This window comes from Cavia porcellus, unplaced genomic scaffold (assembly GCF_034190915.1).
Source record: "Cavia porcellus strain 051 isolate PalLab524CR breed Dunkin Hartley unplaced genomic scaffold, mCavPor4.1 scaffold_22, whole genome shotgun sequence".
In the NCBI taxonomy this organism is placed as follows: Eukaryota; Metazoa; Chordata; class Mammalia; order Rodentia; family Caviidae; genus Cavia; species Cavia porcellus.
In genome coordinates this window covers 22,095,927-22,117,928 of record NW_026947505.1, presented here as the reverse complement: position 1 = coordinate 22,117,928, position 22,002 = coordinate 22,095,927, and the positions used below count along the sequence as shown (strand labels likewise).

Below are 22,002 nucleotides of genomic sequence, written 5' to 3'. Positions count from 1 at the left end.
TTAATTTTATTTAAGGAGAAAAGAAAAAAAAAAGCAGGGAAAGGGTACAAGTTATACAGATTTACAAGAAAAAAATGAACAGTAGGAAATCACTAGTTAATGGATTACATATTGTCATCTTAGAAATAATTGTTCAAGTCACAAAATTAAAGCTTGTAAAGTGGACATTCCATCAATGATACTGCAAACAGTTCTGTTCATTGATCCAATAAAACTCTGTGATATCATTTTCTATCTTATACACTTAAATATACATGCAGTTATATAGTTTGGAGCACTTTCTTTTCCTCTCTTTTGTACCATGACTATTACACATTTTGGGTTTCATTGCTCCCACGGTTCTTATTACTTTTTTGGAAGAGAGTAAAACCAAATGTGACATAACAGAACAGAATCGGTCAAGTCAAAAGGGTGGACATAATAGATAATGTAAAAACATAATACAAGGTGATCAACAATGGTTACCATAATGCCTCTCGCTATCTCTAATAGAATTGCCTGTATCGTTAGTTATAATACAATTGAACAAAACAGTAAAGAACAAAACCGACAAAACCAAAACATTGGAGACATTGTAGGTCTTCAAAAGTAGATAAAAGTCAACAAGAATGGGCGTCATAATGAATCTCATTATCTTCACAGCTGATGCCTAAACTTTCGAACCTGATACTATCCAGCAAAACAGAATAGGGGAACATCAGTTAAAAACCCGATGGTGAGAGTAATACAGGGCTTTAAATCAAGGTAATGAAAAGTCAAAGTGGGTTACTATAATATATCCTGCTATTTTTTTCCTTTAATTAAAAGGATAAAGATAAAAAAGTAAATAATGGAGTGGAGATTGAGATAAAAGAGGGCATAACAACGAAACAGCGCAGATCAAAACATAACCATTTAAACAGAATAGTGTTTCACCACCAGATAATCCTAACCTAAAAGTAGTTAGAATATTGTCTCTTTCTTTGAAATCTTTGAGAATGCTTAATGCTACAGTAGGCTTGATTTTACCAGATCTTCAGCAGTTGTTCTTTATTCCTGGCTGGAGCTGTGCCTGGGACCCTTTGTCACAGGCTTGCTGCATCTTCTCCTTAGGCCCGTCTCACTTGCTAGGAAGTAGCTAGGTCCCATGTCTCTATGTTCCACTTTACAGGTTCTTTCCATGCCTGACTGTCACCAGCATTTCCTCCTGTCTTCAGAATTCCTCAGGAAAGGGTATGTTGGCCTCTGACTCTGGAGCCTCCACACCCTGTCCTGGCTTGCAATCTTGGAGAAGCTAGTGAATGAATGATTTGTGATTTCTGGTCTAAAATCTCCTGCTGGGTTCCAACCAAGCAGTCACACTGCAGAAATGTCTACTCAGGACCTGTCCAGTCTGTCCCTGTTCTTCCCATCTATAAATTCCCCCACAAATTCTCATTGCTTGAAAAGAGGTTCCAGCTGGGTCAGCAGATTGTTCGGGTCTTGCTCTGTCTATGCCAGCTGTTGTCAACTGGGCCAGCTGTTGCTATGACCACAATGGTTCCTTCTTGCTTTTTCTCTTCTTGGAGAACTGCAACCTCATCTTTGCCCTGTTGTAGAGGAAGAAAGGACAAAACCGCAGCAACAAGATTCTGCTCTAGCATCTGTCTTCAAAACCACTAAGGAGAGAAGCAGCATTTGTGGTAGAGACCTGCTGCGTTTTTAGTGCAAAGCATCACAATCATTTCTAGTCTAGCTCTTCACACTGCACATCAACATGTGCCAGGTGAGCAGTGCTGAAGCATGTCCAGGAATGAGCAGCTCTTTCAGTTTGATAAAGCTCTGATTGTCAGATAGTTCATATACAAAGCCACAATCTGCTCTTGATGTATCCTCTTTCAATGATGCGGATTGGCTATTAGAGCTTCCCAAATAATGTCTGCCTCTCCAACATGGTAGCCCCTCAGGAATTTGAAAACAATGGTCGTACTTCTTCCTTCCCACTTTGTGTGTGTGTGTGTGTGTGTGTGTGTGTGTGTGTGTGTGTGTATACAAAATGAAGATCAAACCCAGGGCCTGCCGCCTGCTAAGCAAGTGCTCTTACCAAGCCAACTCTTCCCCAATTTTTCGTAGTATAAAAATTTTCAATCTTTTCAGTTACTGCTCAATTCATGTTTTTCTTTGGTTGTTTTATTGAGCATGTAAGTGCTTTAAAATGGTACCCAATGAGCATAAAATTCTCCCAATGTTCTGATCAACAGATGAAGCACGATACTTTGTTCTGAGCATTGATTTGGGGCAGTGTCACATTACATAATAAATTTATGTAGAAGTCAGCTGGAATGTCTAAGATTTTCACAGCTGCTACGTAGTAAGTTATGATTCTACCTGACCTGGATCCTGACCTTAGATCCAAGGACTGAGTTTAATTGAACCATGTGAAATTTCATCATTAAAATCAGACTCATGCTGGGCATAGTGAAACAAATCTGTAATCCAAGCACTTGGGAGGCTTGCCACAAGTTTGAGGTCAACGTAGGCTACTTAGTGAGCTCAAGGCCAGCCTTGAGATCCTATCTGAAATAAAACAATTTAAAAATAAAAAATAAAAGCAGACTCATATTCTCCTAATATCCTAAGGGATTATTTTTAGCTGTCTCTTGTAATTTCTCATCATCTCCAAGTTAGTTCAACACTTATTTCCTGAAGAAAATAAGGGACAGGATCAGGGCTGAAGACATAACGCTGGGTGGCACTACCTCCCATTTCAACAGCTTCCCTTCACCAAAATGTAGTGGCAGCTCGCACTTCAGGGCCTCCTTCCCAAGGAGAACCTGGGGCTGCCTGATGGTCTCAATTCTACACTGCAGCTGCAGCAATCAGCCACTTGTGCCAGTTTGGAACTTGCCAGGCACTGCACTTCAATAGTTTAGACGCTAGTTGAACTGAAATCTCAGCTCCACTAATTATTAGTGATCCCAAGCAAAGGATCTCTTCACTGGACTGTGCGAAGATTAAAAGCAATGGTCACTGTATTTACCAGGCACCCTTCACATCTTTTCCTTCCTTGGATCCTTGTAATGTGGCAGCCAAGCAATTTATTTATTTCTTTATTTTTTAATCAGATTTTATTGGTACATTTTAGACATACACGATGATCATGTTCATCTAGAGAATTTGTACCTGTGCATGATATGACTTGACTTTTCCATTTTCTACCTTCCTTTAAGTCTCTCCTCTCCTCCCCAGTTACAAAAGTTTTATTTCCATTATTCCTTCTTTTCTCACTTTTTATTTTGCCTTCTTTCTTTTTTCTCTCTCCTCTCCTTTGTCTCCCTCCCCATGTGAACATTTTCTTTCTATTTTACAACATCTATTATACATTTTAGTCCGTATTTACACTTTTGGTTTCTCACACTGGAGAAACATGGTATTTACACGTGTGTGTCTGATTTATTTCACTTAGGAGTATAGTTTCAAGATGTATCCACTTTCCTAGAAATGACTTAAGTATATCCTTATTTATGGCAGAGTAGTATTCCATTGTATAAACCTCCACACATTCTTTATCCATTCACCAGTTGATGGGCATTTGGGCTATTTCTAAGATTTGGCTATTACAAACTGCCAATATAAACATGAGAGTATGTATATCACTGTGGCATGATGCATTTCATTCTTTTGGGAAGATACCTAGGAAGGGAGTAACTGGTTCAAATGCAACCTCTAGTTCTGAGTTTTTGAGAAATCTCCACACTGATTTTCAAAATGGTTGCACCAGTCAATACTCTAAACAACAGTGAGAAAGGTTTCTTTTTCCCGACAGTCCCACTAGCATTAGCTTTTGGTTGATTTCTGGATAGTAGCCATTCTTTCTGGTATGAGACGGAATCACAACATTGCTTTAATTTGCATCTCTGGAATGATCAGTGATGTTGAACATTTTTTCATGTATTTATTTTCCGTTTCTGCTTCATCTGAGAAGTATCTATTCAATTCAGATGCCTGTATTTGGATTTGGTCTTTAAATTTGGGGGAGTCTGATTTTTCTAAATTCTTTGTATGTCCTCCACAATAATCCTTTGTCTGAGGAATAGCTGGCAAACATTTTTCCCACATTGTGGGTTGTCTCTTCACTCTGTTGGTGGTTTCTCTTGCTGCGTGAAAGGTTTTAATAGGATGAGATCCTAGCTGTTGATCCTTTGTGATAGTTCAGCCTGGACAACTTAGCAACTTAAAGAGACTTTGTTTCAAAAATAGAAGGATGGACTGGAGATGTTTCAAAAATAAAAAGATGGAGCCCAGGAGATGTAACTCCTGGGTTCAATCGTCAGTGTCACCACAGAAGAAAACATAAACAAAAGCGCCTATGGGAAAGCCAAGGAACTACTGTGTGTTTTACAGATAGTGGGCAAGCAGTGTCTTGTTTTGAGTGCCATGGCACCCCCTGGAAAGTGCAGGCCAGGGGCACCCACTCACGGCCTTCCAGCACAGCACCTGCAACCACCTGCACAAAGGCCACGACGCCATTGTGTACAGCGCCCCCACGGTGGAGCCCGGTCACTGGTCCTTGGGCCGCAGTGACCTCTAGGAATCAGACTCCAGGGCTGAGGTGGGCGCTGTGCCAGCGGAGGGAGGGATGGAGAGCCGTCAGCAAGGCAAGGCCTCTGCCAGGGCAGTCCCAGCCTCCTTCCACAGCACTGGCTGGTACCTGGGTGTGCCCTGGGGTGGCGGGTGCGCTCTCTCTGAGAACCCTGACTAGCCAGACCCCAGCAGCACCCCAGAAAGTGCGACAGTATTGTTGGCCATAGGCGTGCCCAGTTTCCTATTTTAAGACGTGTTTGGCTGCCTTACGGTGTTCTCGTTCTCTCTGTGTCCCTTTTTCTGTTTACACACATACACACAGGTGTTGTATAATCCAGTTTAGTGAAAATAAAACAATTGCAGACACACATGACAGTTACATATAACTCATAAGACACCCACGTTTCACAGCCCCTGCTTCCCATTCTCACCATTACTGGTGGCAGATAGAGGGTACCAGGAACAACCCTGGACTCAGATAGGAAGACTAGAACTCAACTGCCTGACACTATACTTAGTTTCCATAAACAGACAAGCAACAATAAAACCAAGCACAAATAGAATGACCCAGAAGTTAGAGTGAGACCAAGTGGAGAGAACATGAAGTTCTACAGAGAGCAGTCAGAGAGCTGGGGAGATGTCACCGGGGCCAAGGATCACAGTAATGCTGCAGGAAGCAAAGTCCAGTAGAGGACCACTAGACATCCTCGGCAGATTAAATGGACATCTGCTTTGAGAAAAGCTTTCACTCACAAGAACAAAGGGATGGTAAAAACAAACTGGAAGTTGGAAGATAGATGCCAGGTAGTCAATTCTGCAAGTCGGAGCTCAATGGTCAGCTGTTACTGGATGTTACCCAAATGCAAATTGAAGTGCACTATAAAACCTTAGAAAGCTCAGGAATTGTAAACATCTATTAGATCTAAAAGTGAAATTCATAGGAGATTGGAACAGGAAGATTGGTTTGTTTGTTGGTTTTCTTTATATACAAAATTAGGTTTCTGTTTCCGAGAGAACACCCAAATTCCATGCAATGTACTCTAAGTATAAAGATTTAGAAATAAAAGTAGGCCATTTAAACAAGTTTCTACATGTTGGATTCCAAGTGTTTTGACTTTGAATAAGCTCAGAACAACAATATCCCTTCAGATTGAATGCATACCAGTTAAACATTCAAACTCAGCACCTCCCCCAATGAAGATTGTATATTAGCAGCATCATTATAAATAGGAGACCAAGTTTCTAGCTTGAGTCATCCTTCTTAATAAGCAGCTGGTCTCTTTTACCAGCTGATATTTAATATTAAATTGTTCCCCAGATATTTTGTTGAAATGGCTTGCAGCGAACACCCTGCACTGACCTCATGTCCTTTTTGTGGTTCATTGTATATTTGCACAATGGGGGAGTCTGAGCGGCAGCTGCAAATTTTCTGGTTTTCAATACACACAGCTTATTTGTCAGCAATTACGTCTCAGCTTCCCTTTCTGCTCTTGTATTCTCAGCACAGAGCAAATGGCAAATTAATGATTCCAATGATCGGGACTGGACACTCCCCTCCCTATAATGACACTGAATTTCTTCCAATTCATGGGTCATTTTATGTACCAAGAAACAGAGATAATGAAAATACACTCTTAATTTTTATAATTCTTTGTGTTTCCTAAAATTCTCTTCCTAGTAATAACATTATTTTATCTTTAATTTCTAGATATCTTTGTCACACATACTATTGCCCTTGATCAGAGCTTTTAGAAATGTGTCTGGTGTGCTTTTGATGGAAGAGGCAACCATTCATTCTTGGAATGCTAGGCATGCCACCTAAGATTAGGAAAAGGGTAAACATCCTTTAAATGCAGCTTAAAAAGGATGCTAGTTTTATTTCCAATACAAAGAAAACTTTTGTAAATCATTATAATATTCAGATTATTGACCAACAAGAAAAACGATTTGGGGTTTGTGTTAGCATTCTGGATACATTGTGCCACACCCTCTCTTATTTCCAAGCATTGTGGATTTGAAAAGCCAAAAGAAAAAAATTAATCAGGAGGACTACTGATTAAAATTGCCTCAAATTCCATTAAAATTCTTTATTTTTCTTCTGACTTTTTGAAAACTTGCAGTTTTCTGAGTTTGGTAGATATTGAAAACTTTCTTGTAAGTTCTTCCTGATAACTACAATTTTATTCTCTAATGATTTTTACATTTCAAAACTCCAAACTAATTATTTAGAACATGTATATTTAGTATAGATCTACATATGCAAGCTTTTGAGTCAGATAATTTGGGTTTGAAACCTAGCTCCTTCATTTTCTTGATTTGTGATTTTGAGCTATTTGATTCTCTTCCCCTCAGATTTCTCACCTACACGAAGGCTGTAAATACGGGACTTATCTTTAAGCGTTATTGTAAACATAAATGAAACACTATATATAAAGTGGTTAGAATAGTGCCTGTCAATACTACAAATGATCCAGTTAACTCTCATATATAGACAAGAAAATTGATTCCAGAAGTGAGAAGTTGTAAGCGCAATGAAAATTTTAGCAAGTTTCAAACATTACAACCACAAATAAGTCTTTCTAGAATTTTCCCAGTAAGAAAGTCTTTCCCAGATGCCAAAAGTTCTGCAAAATATTGGTATGTTTTTATTCTCAACAAAGACCAAACAATAGTCTATACTAGTCACCTTGATAAAAATCTCAGAGGGAGAATGTTTTTTTCCTTGCTAAGGCAAAATACCAGATACCCTAAAGGAGAAAAGGTTTATTTGGCTCATGGTCTGTAGAAGTGTCAGTGCTCGAAGGCAGGGTGGCATGGCAGAGGAGAGATGGCTCTGAGCAGGCAGGAAGCAGCAAAGCAGGTAAGTAGCAAGCAGCGGGTGACGAGCTTTAACAGCAGCCCTCTTCCTTTTATCCCGGCCACCCAAGCCTTGGTGCAGGTAGTACTCACACCCTTCATCCTAGCACTGCATCATGCATGAATCGATTCCAGCATCACATTGTTTACTCCAGCATCATATTCTAGATCTAGCACCTCCGAAAAGCCCCACTTCTGACCACATGAGGCTTTGGGTGGATATCTAGATACAAGCCATGACGATATACATCTACCATGCGTGTGTGCATTCTCTCATTTAATTATTTGTTCACTAACATATATTCACTGAGTATCTGTACTGAGTTCTCAGAAGTTGATTGTTGCTGAGAGTTCATGCATACATCCATTTTTCTACGAGCAGCATTTTCCTCCCTAAGTTCGTGTTAGTTTCTGTTTCTGTTTTCGCCTGCATTTACTAGTGTTGGTGGCTCAAGTCACAAGACAATATTGCACAATTTGAGCCATCTTTCACAAGCATGGCTGTACCTTTGTGAATGCTTGGAATTTTTTCTTCATTATCTCTTTTTTAAAAAATTTTATTTAAGGAGAAAAAAGAAAAAAAACAGAAAAATGTTACAAGTTATATAGAATTTCAGAAAAAATAAACAGTAGGAAATCACTAGATGACATATTGTCATCTTAGAAATAGTTGTTCAAGTTACAAAATTAAAGCATATTGAGGGGACTTTCAAACCGTGAGACTGCAAACAGTTTTGTTCAATGACCCAACAAAACTCAGTAATATGGTTATCTATCTTATACACTTAAATATACATGCAGTTATATCTTTTAGAGCACTTTCTTTTCCTTTCTTTTGTACAATGCCAATTACACATTTTGGGTTTTATTACTCCCACAGTTCTTATTACTTTTTTTTTTTTTTTTTGAAGAAAGTAAAACCAAATGTGACATACCAGGACAGAGTCAGTCAAATCAAAAGGATGGACATAATACATAATATAAAAACAAAATGCAAGGTGATCAACAATGATTAGCATAATGCCTCTTGTTATCTTAAAAAGAATTGCCTATATCATCAGTTATAATAAGATTGAACAAAACAGTAAAGAATAAGACCAATAAAACCAAAACATTGGAGACATTAGAGGACTTCAAAAGAAGATAATAGTCAACCAGAATGGGCGTCATAATGAATCTTATTGTCTTCATAGTTGTTGCCTATACTTTCGAACTCAGTACTAACAAGCATAACAGAATAGAAGAAAATCAGTCAAAACAAGATGGTGGGAGCAATACAGGGTTTCAAATCAAGTTAATAGGAAATCAAAGTGGGTTACTATAATATATCCTGCTATTTTTTATTTATTTTTCCCTTAATTAAAAGGATAAAAATGAAAAAGTAGATAATAAAAAGGAGATTGAGATAAAAAAGAGGGCATAACAACAAAACAGCACAGGTCAAAACATAGCCATTTAAGCAAAACAGTGTTTAACCACAAGATAATCTTGACATAAAAGTAGTTACCATAGTGTCTCTTCCCTTAAAATCTTTGGGTTTAACTTCGTATACTGTAGCATCAAACATATCAAGACAATGTAAAACCATTCAAGAGAATTACAGTATTTTAGGGTATTTAGAATCAACTAACAGAAAATGAACAATGGTTTCTGTATAATCTCCTTGTCTATAAAAGTTTTTGTTTATATTATCACAAATAATAAAATTCAATAAGATACAACAGTTTAAAACTGATGGAGACAGAAGAACAAAAGCTTGATGGGACTTCAAAACAAGAGGATATTAAATCAGCACTAGCTATTATGATGTCTTGTTTTCTCCAAAATGGCTGTTCCTACCATCCAACCTTCTCTGCCTCATTTCTGTTGAGCTCTTTTTCTGTCATTAGTTGTCAGTTTGTCCTCTTCATTTTGCTTTCTGCTCCATTCATTGTGGCCTCTCTGCCACTGTTTCTGGAATCTTGGTATTTTTCTCTTTTAGAATATCCTACAGTAATCTCTGTAGAGTTGAATTGGTGGTTGCAAATTCCCCTAGTTCCTCTTTATCCTGGAAGCACCTTGTTTTTTCATCAATTTCTAGGGACAGTTGTGCAGGATATATCAATCTTGGCTGGAGGTTATTATCTTTCAAAACTTGAATTATTTCCCCCCATGATCTTCGTGATTTGATGGTTTGTGCCGAGAAGTCTGCTGTAATTTTGATGGGTGTTCCCTTGTAAGTGATCTGTTTCTTGTCTCTGACGGCTTTTAATATTCTGTTCTTATATTGGATTTCTGGAATTTTGATTATTATATGCCTGGGTGTAGCTCTGTTTGGGTTGTAGGTGGCTGGGGTCCTGTATGCCTCATACATCTGAGTATCTTTACTTTTTGCTAAATTAGGGAAATTCTCCTGGATTATTTCTGTGAATAGCTTTTGTAGTCCATTTGTTTGTGTCCCTACTTCTTCTTTTATGTTCTTAATTCTTAAGTTATAGATCCTCTTATCATCTTCTAGCCTTCGTGTTATTGCTGTTTGCTTTCTTGTTATTTTTAAGAAGTTTTTCATTTCATGCTCCCACCTTATAAATCTGTCCTCCAGTTCTGATAATCTATCCTTAGTTTCTTTCAAGCTGTTATGCCAGCTTTCAATAGAGTTTTTAGTTTCCTGGTAATCTCTTTGAACCTGCTTCACGTATTCTATGTTTTCTCTATTTTCTCCTTCAAACAATTCTCCCTTTTTTCTGTTCTTCCACTCCACCATCTTTTTTTCCTTAGGAGGTGCTTAGCATTTCTCTAACTATTCTACTTATATTTTGCTTTATTTCATTAAATACTTCATTTTTTTTGGTCTTTTTTGTTTTTACCAGTACTGGGGATCGAACTCATGACTGCCTGCTTGCAAGGCAGGCACTTATGCCACTGAGATAAATTCTCAGCCCCTAAATACTTCATTTTTGAACTCATCTATGAGGGTCCAGAAATACCGCTTTATGTCTATTGGTGCCGTGTTTGATATTGCATGTTTTCTGTCTTCATTGTCTTTTGCATTTACCTTTCCTGGATCAGTGTTCTCAGGATTGGGGACTGAGACCCTTTCTTGTTGCTCCCTTTCCCCATATTTTTTGTTCCTTCCATACAAGCATATGTGGGAGGCCCAGTTTTATTTTCTCTTTGTCTGTTACAGTTTGTTTGAATCCACTGGCTAGGTTTTCCTGCCCACTGCAGTGTACTAGGGAGACACAGACCTGGGCAGCCTCTGCTGGACCTGTCGTCCCTCCAGATCAAACTAGTGAAAGCTTCACTGCTAGGGTGCACCACCAGGCACAGGGACCTGATTTGGCTAGCCTACTGGATCTTGGTCTGTGGCGTCACCAGGCCAAGCTCTCCCCACCAATCCCACTTGATAGGGGAATATGCAACTAAAGTCACTGCAGGGTCCTGTTCCGGCTAGTCTGCCCGTTCCCAGAATGTCCTCTGTTGGAGCCTCCTAGTCTATGAAAGGGTCCCCATTTCTCTCACTCACCGCAGGTCGATGCAGGGCTCCCTGTCAGTCCTGCCCTCAACGCCGTTTGGTTTGCTGATTCCCGCTCTCAGAGCTTTTGCGTGTCTCTCTCCCTGTCATGCGGATTGGGACGCAGTAGCGACAGCAGGAAATTCAAATGGCGGCTTCCAGTGGCGTGGGCTCCAGCTTCCATGCTGAGATTTTATCTGTTCCTGTTATAGCATCAAGATTGCATTTCCAGTTGGTTTCTCTCAGCTTAGTTCGTTCCTGGGCCAGCAGGGTATATCTCCCCTCGCTTAGGACTCCTCACACGGTACCGCTCCTGGATTCTAAGCTGGTAATCTCAGAGAGCCTCCGTGGCTGCTGTTATTTTCCGCCATGTTCTCCCGGAAGTCCCTTCATTATCTCTTGTCCACTGAAGTTTTTCTAAACCTTCTTTCTTTTTAAACTCTTCTATTCACCATCATCTATTTGACAATGATTTATTGACAAATAGTCCATTGATTGTTGTGGTTTGATGTTTACTGCTTTTTTTTTTTTTTTGGCTTTTTCCTTTTTATTGGTACCAGGAATCGAACCCATGACTCCCTGCTTGCAAGGCAGGTGCTTATGCTGCTGAGCTAAATCCCCAGCCCCGATGTTTACTGCTTTGATCTGTCTCAGTTCTCCCTAATTTTCAAAACTGTAGCATACTAAATACATCTATTTTTTCTTGCTCTAGAAGTATGCACTCCACTTTGTGAAAAATTATTCTTTCCACTATGTTCTTGATCCTGACTTCCTGCTTTGTTTTATCAAGAATGTGTTCTTTTCTTCCCACTGAACTGCTCTTGTAGCAGAGTGAAAACAACATCGTCTTCCTCTCCCACTGCCCCTTCACTCCATGGTTGGTAGTACCTCAAAAGCAGCTGTTCCTACACCAGAACCCTGTGTTTTCCATGAGAAACTGACATCTTTAAATAATCAAAATAGATTAACTATAGCTTAACCCTATGTCTGAGTAAAATAAGATGAACTGATTGTAAAATAACCTCCAATCACAAAATATTTTAGGAGATATTTCCACAAGGAAATAATTACCAAGTTTTCATTGAATAGATTTACTGTGTGGCATCCTGACTTACCACATTCTCGGAATATTAGAAGATTTACTTCTAATATTAAATGCTTTAAGTATTTATTTTCTGAAGCAGATGCTAGCTCCCCAACAGGCCAGTGAAACGTTATGGAGCACTGTATTGGAAATGCAGTTGTAGTGTAGTAAACTAACATTATAATCTTCCAGTACTTATAGTAGAAAAAGAAAAAGTATTAGATTCTTCCAATACTTTGGACTGAGAAGGAAATGGCCAAAGATGGCGAAGCTACCTGTGTTTAAATATTTATGTTCTAAGATCTCAAGGGAATGCTAACTGACACATTAAGATATATTTGTTTCACTTAAATTGTGATGATTAGATTTCTGAGTCTCTGAACAGCAGCTACACATCTATATTTCTCTCTATTTCATTACTCACTGATAATTTTATTTTATGCTGCTTTAGAATTCATCTCATAAAATGCCACGTATTTTTACATTATGTTGTACTCCTGCAGCATTCTTAATGGCATAGCATACTCTTTAAAAATAATGTGCTTTATCTTTAAGAACATTTTTTAAGTCAAGTAGTGCTCAAGAACTAGGCAAGCAGAGAAAATTATGCAATAATAAATCTACACCTAAAAAGTGTTGTCCTTAATTTATAAATTACTTTGTAATAAGAATGTATAGGAAATAATTCTTTGCTGCTTAAAAATGCTTACAGTGAAAAATATTTGAAATTCAGGTGAAAACAAGTATTATATCAAAACTCCTTTTTTATTACTAAAATAGTGGCTTTTTCTGTGTGCAAACATAAGAAAGTCACTATACGAACCTGGCTCCTTTTTGGGGTAGCATAAAACCACTAACTGGAAACATCTCCTGTAACAGTCAAGTCACTGTAACAAGTAACTACACTTACAGTGTGTCCTTGGTAAGACGTCCCATGTGCTGCTCCTACCTAAAAATGTTTACACAAGATTTTTCTGCAAAGTTAAGAATTATTTTCATTCTTCTGATTCAGTGCATACTATTTTGCCATAATTTTTTATTCTAAACATTATCAACACCATTCTTTATTGATCTTTTTTGTTTGTTTATACAGTTGATTTAAAATAATAAGAGAACTCATTAAAGATATGTCACAAGTATAAAGTGGCTTTTACATTTTATTTTAGTGACAAATTGTAACCATCACTGTAAAGCACACTGCATCTGTCTAAAGTATGACATAATTGAATTGAACTAATTAACATATAGTTACCTCAATAAACACATACCTCACCTTAAGTATTTATCAGTTTTACTCCTATTTAATTGCTACATTGTAATTTTAGACCATTATCTCCTTATGTCTTCCACCCTCTGGGTCTCTGATCTTTAAATGAAGAATATACACATATCAACCAGTTGCCATTGCATCAAAATAAACTTTAGGTACTTTAGAACTGTGTTGAACCATTATCTGGACTTTCCTGGTCAGACCCAACATGATCCCCTCAGAACCTGATTTTGTATTATACTTCCCAGAGTCCCAGAATTGTCACCATCTTGGTGAAAACTTTCTGTTTCTTCTTATCATAAATCATTTTGATGATTTCTTCCTCGTCGATTCACAGTAACTTCCCTGAGTATTGTGCTGAAGAATAAGGACGATTTCAAACAGCTAGAATTAAGGAAAGACCCAAAAGAGAGGGCCGTGCCAGAAGAGCAGAGTTAGACACGCACACAAGAAGAAGAGACAAGTGGATCTGTTGGTGCGATAATGAAATTCCTGGATGAATTTGCAAATTTTTGTTCCTTGTTTTTGTTTACTTATTTTCTTACCAAAAGGAAAAAAAAATCTCACTCCCAACTCTTGAATTTTGAAAGAGTCAATGGGATTATTATAGATCTTGAAGTTTATGCTTGGCAAATTTTGGAAGATTTTTCAGGTGTGAAGAAATATTCAAAACAAAAAGAAAACACTCAATAGGGTACAAATGTTGATGAAAATGTGGAGAAGCTGGAGCCTTGCATAAAGCTGGAGGGGATGCAAAATAACGCAGTAATCATGAGAATCAGAATGAATTGGAGGTTCCTTACGTAAATTAAAAATCAAACTATCATGTTATCTAGCGACCCTGCTCCTGGGTAGATTTATCCCCTTCCTTCCTTTTTTTTCTTTCAACACTGGGATCACATTCAGGGTACTGTGCCACGGACTGCATCCTCAGGCCTCTTTACCCTGCTATTATTGTTTGTAGTTTTTCAAATCCATTTTATTCAAGTATAAAAAGAAACAGGACCCAGAAAAAGAAGAAAAAAAAACTACAACAGAATTTCAAAACACATCAATCAGGGGGCAGCAATGGTACATACATTGTGTATTGTCACCCCCAAATCATTCATACAGAGCATGAGACATCTGCATTCAATTTCCTGAACAATACTAGCAAAAATTTTTCTCTTCAGCAAACTCAGAGAAATCAGTAGTGTAACTATCTTAACTATTTTTATATACATATACATACACATATATATGCTTTTTATTTCATCTTGTCACACTAGTGAAACAATACTATGTTTACACATGTGTGTCATTTATTTCACTAATGAGTATGTTCGCAAGATGCATCCATTTACTTATAAAAGTATAAAGTTTATCCTTCTTTATGGCTGAGTAGTACTCCATTGTATAAAAATAACACATTTTTTTTAATCCATTTCTCAGCTGATGGGCATTTAGGTTGGTTCTAAACTCTGGCTAAAAACTGTGCTGCTTTATGGGTACACATATATCATCATGGTATGATGTTTTTAATTTTTTAAAAAGTTTATTAAAAAGTTTTTTAAAATGTTTTTAAAAACAAAACAGAAAAAGGGTCATAATAATATAGAATTTCAAAAAAAATAAACACTAAGAAATCACTAATTGATAAATTACATACTGTCATCTTAGAAACAGTTGTTCAAGTTACAAAATTAAAGCATACAAACAGCATTCAACCAGTGAGACTGCAAACAGTTCTGCTCAATGATCCAACAAAAACTTAGTAATATGGTCACCTATCTTACACACTTAAACAAGCATACAGTTATATCCTTTAGAGCACTTTCTTTCCCTCTCTATTTACAATAGTAATTACATATTTTGAGCTTTATTGCGTCTACAGTTCTTATTACTTTTTACACTAGAGACACAACGTGATATTTATAAATGCAATTCTTATTTATTTCACTTATGAGGATAGTCCCAAGTTGCTTCCATTTCAATAATAAGGCCTCAAGATCATCCTTTGTGTAGCCAAGTAATATTCCATTGTATAAAAATACCACATATTTCTCATCCACTCTGCAGTTGATGGGCATTTTGGTTGTTTCCAAGATTTAGCTATTACAACTTGTGCTGCTATGAGTGTGGGTGCCCGTATATCACTGTGACATGACCTTTTCACTTTTTCTGGGAAAATACTCAGGAGGGGAATAGCTGGGTTGAATGGAACTTCCAATCCTAGTCTGCTGAGAAATCTGCATAGTGATTTCCATAGTGGCTGCACCCGTCTACACTCCCGATGGAGCAGTGTTCCTTTTCCCCTGCAGCCTTGCCAACATTTGTTATCAGTTGTTTTCTTGATGGCAGCTACTCTTTCTGGAATGAGATGAAATCTCAGTGTTGTTTTAATTTGCATTTCTTGAATGACCAGTGATGGTGAACATTTCTTCATGTATTTATTTGCCACTTGTATGTGTTCATATGAGAACTGTGTGTTCGTCTCAGATGCCCGTTTTTGAAGAGGATCTTTGAATTTGTGGGGCTTGATGTTATAAGTCCTTTGTCTGAGGGGTTGCTGGCTAAAATTCTTTCCCATTTTGTGGGTTTTCTTTTCACTCTGTTGGTGATTTCTTTTGAAGTGCAGAAACTTTTCAATAATCTGAGATTCCAGTTGTTGATTGTTTGAAGTGCTTCCCATGCAGTTTGCATTTTGTTCATGAATTCTCTGCTACCCCTATGTCTCCAAGACTTACCTACCTTTTCTTCCAGTTGATTTAGTGTTTCTGTTTTAATATTTAGATCTTTGATCCATTTAGACTTTAGTTTTGTGCATGGTGATATGCATGGGTCTAGTTTCAGCCCTTAGTATGTGGGAAGCCAATTTCAATCTTTGGCATGTGGAAACACCATTTATTAAAGAGGCTCTCCTCCCAGTGAACATGTTTAGACCCTTTGTCAAATATCAGGTGGCCCAGTGTCTTTGTAGTTGTATTTGCATCTTCTAATCTGTTCCATTGATCCTCAGGTCTATTTGTTTGCCAGTACCATGCTGATTTTATCACTGTGGCTTTGTAGTATAGTTTCAAGTCAGGAATTGAGATGCTTGCTGCCTTGCCTTTGTTACCCAGAATTGCCTTTACTATTCTAGGTTTCTTCTGTTTGCAAATGAATTTTAGTGTTTTCTCTAGATCTGTGAGTTATGTCAATGGTATTTTGATTGGGGTTGCATTAAATCTGTATAACAGTTTTGGGAGTATGGCCATTTTAACAATGTTGGTTCTTCCTAGCCAAGAGAAAGGAATATCTTTCCATTTTCTGATACCCTCTTCAATCTCCTTTTTTAGTGTAGCATAATTTTCAGCATATAGGTCTTTTACATTCTTAGGTTGATTCCTAAAGATTTCATTTTTTTAGATGCTATTGTGAAAGGCAATATTCCATAATTTCTCTCTGGTGAGTTTTTTTTGTGTGTGTACAGGAATGCTACTACTGATTTTTGAGCATTGACCTTGTACCCAGCTATGCTGCTGAATTTGTGTAGTACCTCTAGTAGTCTTTTAATAGAGGTTTTTGGGTCTTCTGTATAGAGTATCATGTCATCTGCAAATAGTGATAGTTTAACTTCTTCTTTTCTTATCTTTATTCCTTCTATTTCTCTCTCTTGTCTGATTGCCCTGGACAGTATTTCCAGAACTGTATTGAAAAGGAGTGGTGATAGTTCACATCCTTGTCTTCTTCCTGATTTTAAACCAAATGCTTTCAGTTTTTGTCCATTTAGTATAATGTTGGCTGTTGGTTTGTTATAGATGGCCTTTATGAGATTGAGATAGACACCATGTATTCTGAATTTCTGAAGGTTTTTTTAGAATCATGAACAGTGTTGGACTTCATCAAAAGCTTTTTCTGCATCTATTGAGATGATCATGTGATTTTGTTTATGGCTCTGTTGATGTGGTGTATTACATTTATTGCTTTGTATATGTTAAATCATCCCTGCATTCCTGCAATAAATCCCGCTTGGTCATGATGTATAATCTTCTTGATAATTTGATGCATTCTATTTGCCAGTATTATATTGAGAATCTTTGCATCAGTGTTTATTAGTGAGATTGGCTTAGGTCTCCTTTTTGGTTGGGTCTTTCTCTGGTTTTGGTATGGAAATTTGCTATTACTTCTGTGAATATTTTAGTTATGTCATTTGCCTTGACTCCTGCATCTTCACTGATATCTATTAGTCTCATATTGCTTCTGTTGGCATCATCTTGAAGCTGCTGAATTGTCATTTCATGCTGATTTGTTATTTTTAGAAGTTCTATCCTTTCATGATTGGTCATTGCAATCCTGTCCTCAAGTTCCAAAATTCTATCCTTAGCTTCATTTGAATGGTTTTCCCAGCTTTCAATAGAATTTTTTTTCTTGGATGTCTCTTTGAACTTGTTTCATGAATTCCTTTATTGTTCATTCAAGATTTCAATTAAGTTTTCCATGCTCCTGTACCTATTTCCACTGTTGGAAGCCTGTTGAGTTCTTCTCTAGCTGCACTGAACAACTCCTTTACTAAGGTTGTTGTTTCTGTTTTTACATGAGAGATTACTTCTAATTTAATTTCCTCTATAGCCCCATGGAGTTGTTTTTTTTATTTCACTTGCTATCTTTTCAGAGATTTCCTGTGTGTTACTTTTGAAGTCCTCTATTTCAGTGTCTCCTGTGCTTGGTCCTGGTGGACTAGATGTTTGAGATTGCCATGTTCCCTTCAGGTTAATATTTGGTCCTTCAATCCCACTAGTGTCAACTGGTGATAGTGTGTATCTTGGGGTCCTACTGTAAGGTTGATGCTTGTCCAGTTGCTGGGCCCCACAATGAAGAAGTGGGCCAGTCACCTGAATTCCCCTTGCTGGGCCTGTTGGGTGAGTCCTATGTTCTTCCTAGGCTTACAAACCTAGGAGTACTGATGGAAATCAATCCCTAGTTCACATTATTAACATACCCTCAGGTTGTTTACAGTCACCAGATCTCCCTGTTTATAGTGTCTGTCTCAGCGGGGACCCTACTGTGTCTCTGGGTGTTCCACAGGCCCCCTTAATTTTCTTCAGGTTCAGGAAGACCTTGTTGGCACCCTCCCCAACGTATGTGATATTCTCTGTGTGGGAGGAAGTGCTCACCCACCCTCTTGCCGAGTTCGCCTATGGCCTACTTCTGGAGGGGGCTTCTCTATTGCTCCTGTTTACCCCTTGAAGTTCGCAAACTCTATTCCTATTTTAGGGGCAAACTCACCTCACTGTTGGAAGCCTGTTGAGTTCTTCTTACTGAGTCTCCCTCGACACTTGATGGTTAATCCACTGCAGTCCAAGGTTCTGGGGGGATGTGTGGGAGCTGAAGATCTATAGTAATGCTACTTCCAGGAGGTGAGGTGATCCCCGATGGCAGCAGCAGGACGGCAGAGGCATGCATCACAGATTGGAGTTCCTAGGTCCTGAGGTGGGTGGCCAGGACTGCAGGACATGGGAGGGCCTGGTTCTGGTCTAGCCTGTGCGTGCCTCTGGCTGGAGTTACCGGGTCCTGCAAGGTCATCTGTGGAGATGGCTGGAGTTGTAGGAGGGGGCTGGGTCTAGCCTGGCCTCCATGCATGCCTCTATGATGTTTTTAAATCTTTTGGGAAGAAACCCAGAAGGAGACTAGCTGGGTTGAAAGAGACCTCTAATGCTAATTTTTGAGGAATCCCCACACTGATTTCCATAGGGATTGCACCAGTCTGCATTCCCACCAACAGTGGAGAAGGGATCCTTTTCCCCCATGCCCCTCTAGCAATTGTTATTGCTTGATTTCTTGATAATAGCCATTCTTTCAGGGTGAGGAATCTCAGAGTTGTTTTAATTTGCATCTCTTGAATGCCAATGATGTTGAACATTTTTCATGCATTAAATTGCTATTTGTATTTCTTCATCTGAGGAGTGTATATTCATCTCAGATACCCATTTTTGGATTAGGTCTTCAATTCTGGGAGGACTGATTTTTTGGGGTTCTTTATATGTTCTCATAATCCTTTGTCTGAGGAACAGCTGGCAAATATTTTCTCCCATGTTGTGGGTTGTCTCTTCACTCTGTTGGTGGTTTTTCTTACTCTGCAAAAGCTTTTCAGTAGGGTGGATCCCAGTTGTTGATTCTTTGTGATACTTCCTGCATAGTCTGGGGTTTTGGTCATAAAGTCTTTGCCTACATCAATGTCTGAAAGAGTTTTACTTACCCTCTCTTCCAGAAGATTTAATGTTTCTGTTTTAATATTGAGATCTTTGATCCATTCTGATTTTAGCTTATACATAGTGAAAGATATGGGTCCAGTGTTAATCTTCGCTGAAGATTGGCTGTGTAGAGCCAGTTTTTCCAGCACCATTTATTAAAGAGACTATCTTTCTTTCAGTGAATGTGTCTGGCATCTTTGTCAAAGATAAGGTGGCTTAGTTCGTCTGCAGTTATTTCTGCATCTTCTAATCCATTCCATTGATCTTCATGTCTGTTTTATTCACCAGTATCACACTGTTTTTATCCAAGTAGCTTTATAGTATGATTTCAAGTCAGGAATTGTGATGCCTACTGTCTTGTCTTTGCTGTACAGGATTGCCTTTGCTATTTTAGGTCTCTTCTGGTTCCAGATGAATTTTAGAATTTCTTTCTCTAATTCTGTGAGATATGCTATTGAGCTTTTGATTGGAATTGCATTGAATCTGTATAACAGTTTTGGAAGTATGGCCATTTTCACTATAATGGGTCCTTCTACCTAAAAGCACAGGATATCTTTTCATTTTCTAATATCTTTTTCAATCTTTTTCAGAGTATCATAGTTTTCAATGTAGAGATCCTTTATATTCTTTGTTAGAGTGATTCTAGGTATTTCTTTTCTTTTCTTTTTGGTGTTAGTGTAAATGGTATTGTTTCCTTGATTTCTCTCTCAGTGAGTTTGTTATTTGTGTATCAGAAGGCTATTCTTTGTGAGTGTTGACTTTCTACCCAGTTATGTTACTGAATTTGCTTATGAAGTCTAGAAGTCTTTTGGTGGAGTTTTTGGGGTCTTCTAAGTTAGAGTGTTATGTCATCTCCAAATAATGATAATTTATTTCTTCCTTTCCTATCTTTATTCCTTTTATTTCTTTATCTTGTCTAATTGCTCCAACTAAAATTTCCAGGAATATGCTGAATAAGAGTGAGGACAGTGAACATCCTTGTCTTTTTCCTGATTCTAGAGTGAAAGATTTCAGGTTTTGTTCATTTAGTATGATGTTGGCTGTTGATTTTTTCATAGATGGCTTTTATCAGATTGAAATAAAGACCATGCATTCCAATTTTCTGTAGGGTTTTTAATCATGAGTGGGTGTTGGACTTTGTCAAAAGCTTTTTCTGCCTCTATTGAGATGATCATGTGATTTTTTCCTTGGTTCTGTTAACATGGTGTATTACATTTATTAATTTACATATATTGTACCAGCCCTACATACCTGGGATGAATCTTGCCTGATTGTGGTATACAATCTTCTGGGTGATTTACTGCTTTATGTTTGCCAGTATCTTATTTAGGATTTTTGCATCAATACTCTTCAGGGAGATTGGCCTATAATTCTGTTTCTTAGCTGGGTCCTTTTCTGGTTTTGGTATCAAGGTAATGCTTCCAGGAATGAATTTTGTAGTATTTCTTCCCTTTCAATTACACTAAAAGTTGGAGAATTAATGATGTTAGATCTTCACTTAATTTCTTGTAGAATACAGCAACAAATCCACCAGGGCCTGGAATTTTACTTGTTAATAGGTTATTGATTACATCTTCAATATCATTTATTGATGTTAGATTATTTAGAATTTTTATATCTTCTTGGTTCAGCTTTGATAATTTATATGTATCTAAGAATCTATTTATTTTGTGTTTTTCATTTTGTTAGAAAACAAGTTTTCAAAGTAGGTATAGATGATTTATTTCTGCAGGATCTGTTGTGATAAGGGTAACCTTTTCATTTCTAATTGCATGGATCTGAGTTTTTTATTTCCTTTTTTTGATAAGATCCACTAAGGGTTTGACAATTTTATTTAATCTTTCAAATAACCAAATCTTCAATTCATTGATTCTTTATATTGTTTTTAGTCTCTGGTGTGTTAATTTCTATTCTGATCTTTATAATTTCCTACCTTGTAAGAGTTTTTGGTCTAGACTGTTTTTCTTTTTCTAGAAGCTTGAGGTTAACATTAAGTTGTTTATATGTGCCTGCTCTGTTTTCCTGATATGGGTATGTACTGCTATAAATTTCCCTCTTAAGACTGATTTCATTGTGTCCCACAAGTTTTAGTATGTTGTATTGTTGTTATCATTCAACTGTAAACACTGTCTAATTTTTTCTTTAATTTCATCTTTACCTATTGATTGTTCAGTAGGATGTTATTTAATTTCTGTGTGTTTATGAAATTCTTGTGGTTTCCTCTGGCTTGGATTTCAAGTTTCATTGCACTGTGGTCTGATAGTATGCATTGGCTAATTTGAATTCCTTTGCATTTACTTAAGAATGTTCTATGAGCCAATATATGGTCTATTTTGGAGAATGTCCCATATGCAGCTGAGAAGAATGTGTATTCTGATGTGTGGGTGAGGAACATTCTATAGATATCTAATAAATCTGTTTACTCAAAAGTTTGATATGGTTCTAGTATTTCATTAGTGAAGTTTTGTCTAGTTGATCTGTGTTTTTGTGACAGTGGGGTACAGAAGTCTCCCAATACACTTGTATTAGAGCTTACTTGGTTTTT

The 22,002-nt window shown here is 37.6% G+C and overlaps 1 pseudogene; it reads right to left on the bottom strand.

Annotated features, from left to right (window-relative positions):
* Window positions 1-1,029: 1,029 nt before the first annotated feature.
* Window positions 1,030-4,518, bottom strand: LOC100735736 (coiled-coil domain-containing protein 107-like; annotated as a pseudogene).
* Window positions 4,519-22,002: the final 17,484 nt, after the last annotated feature.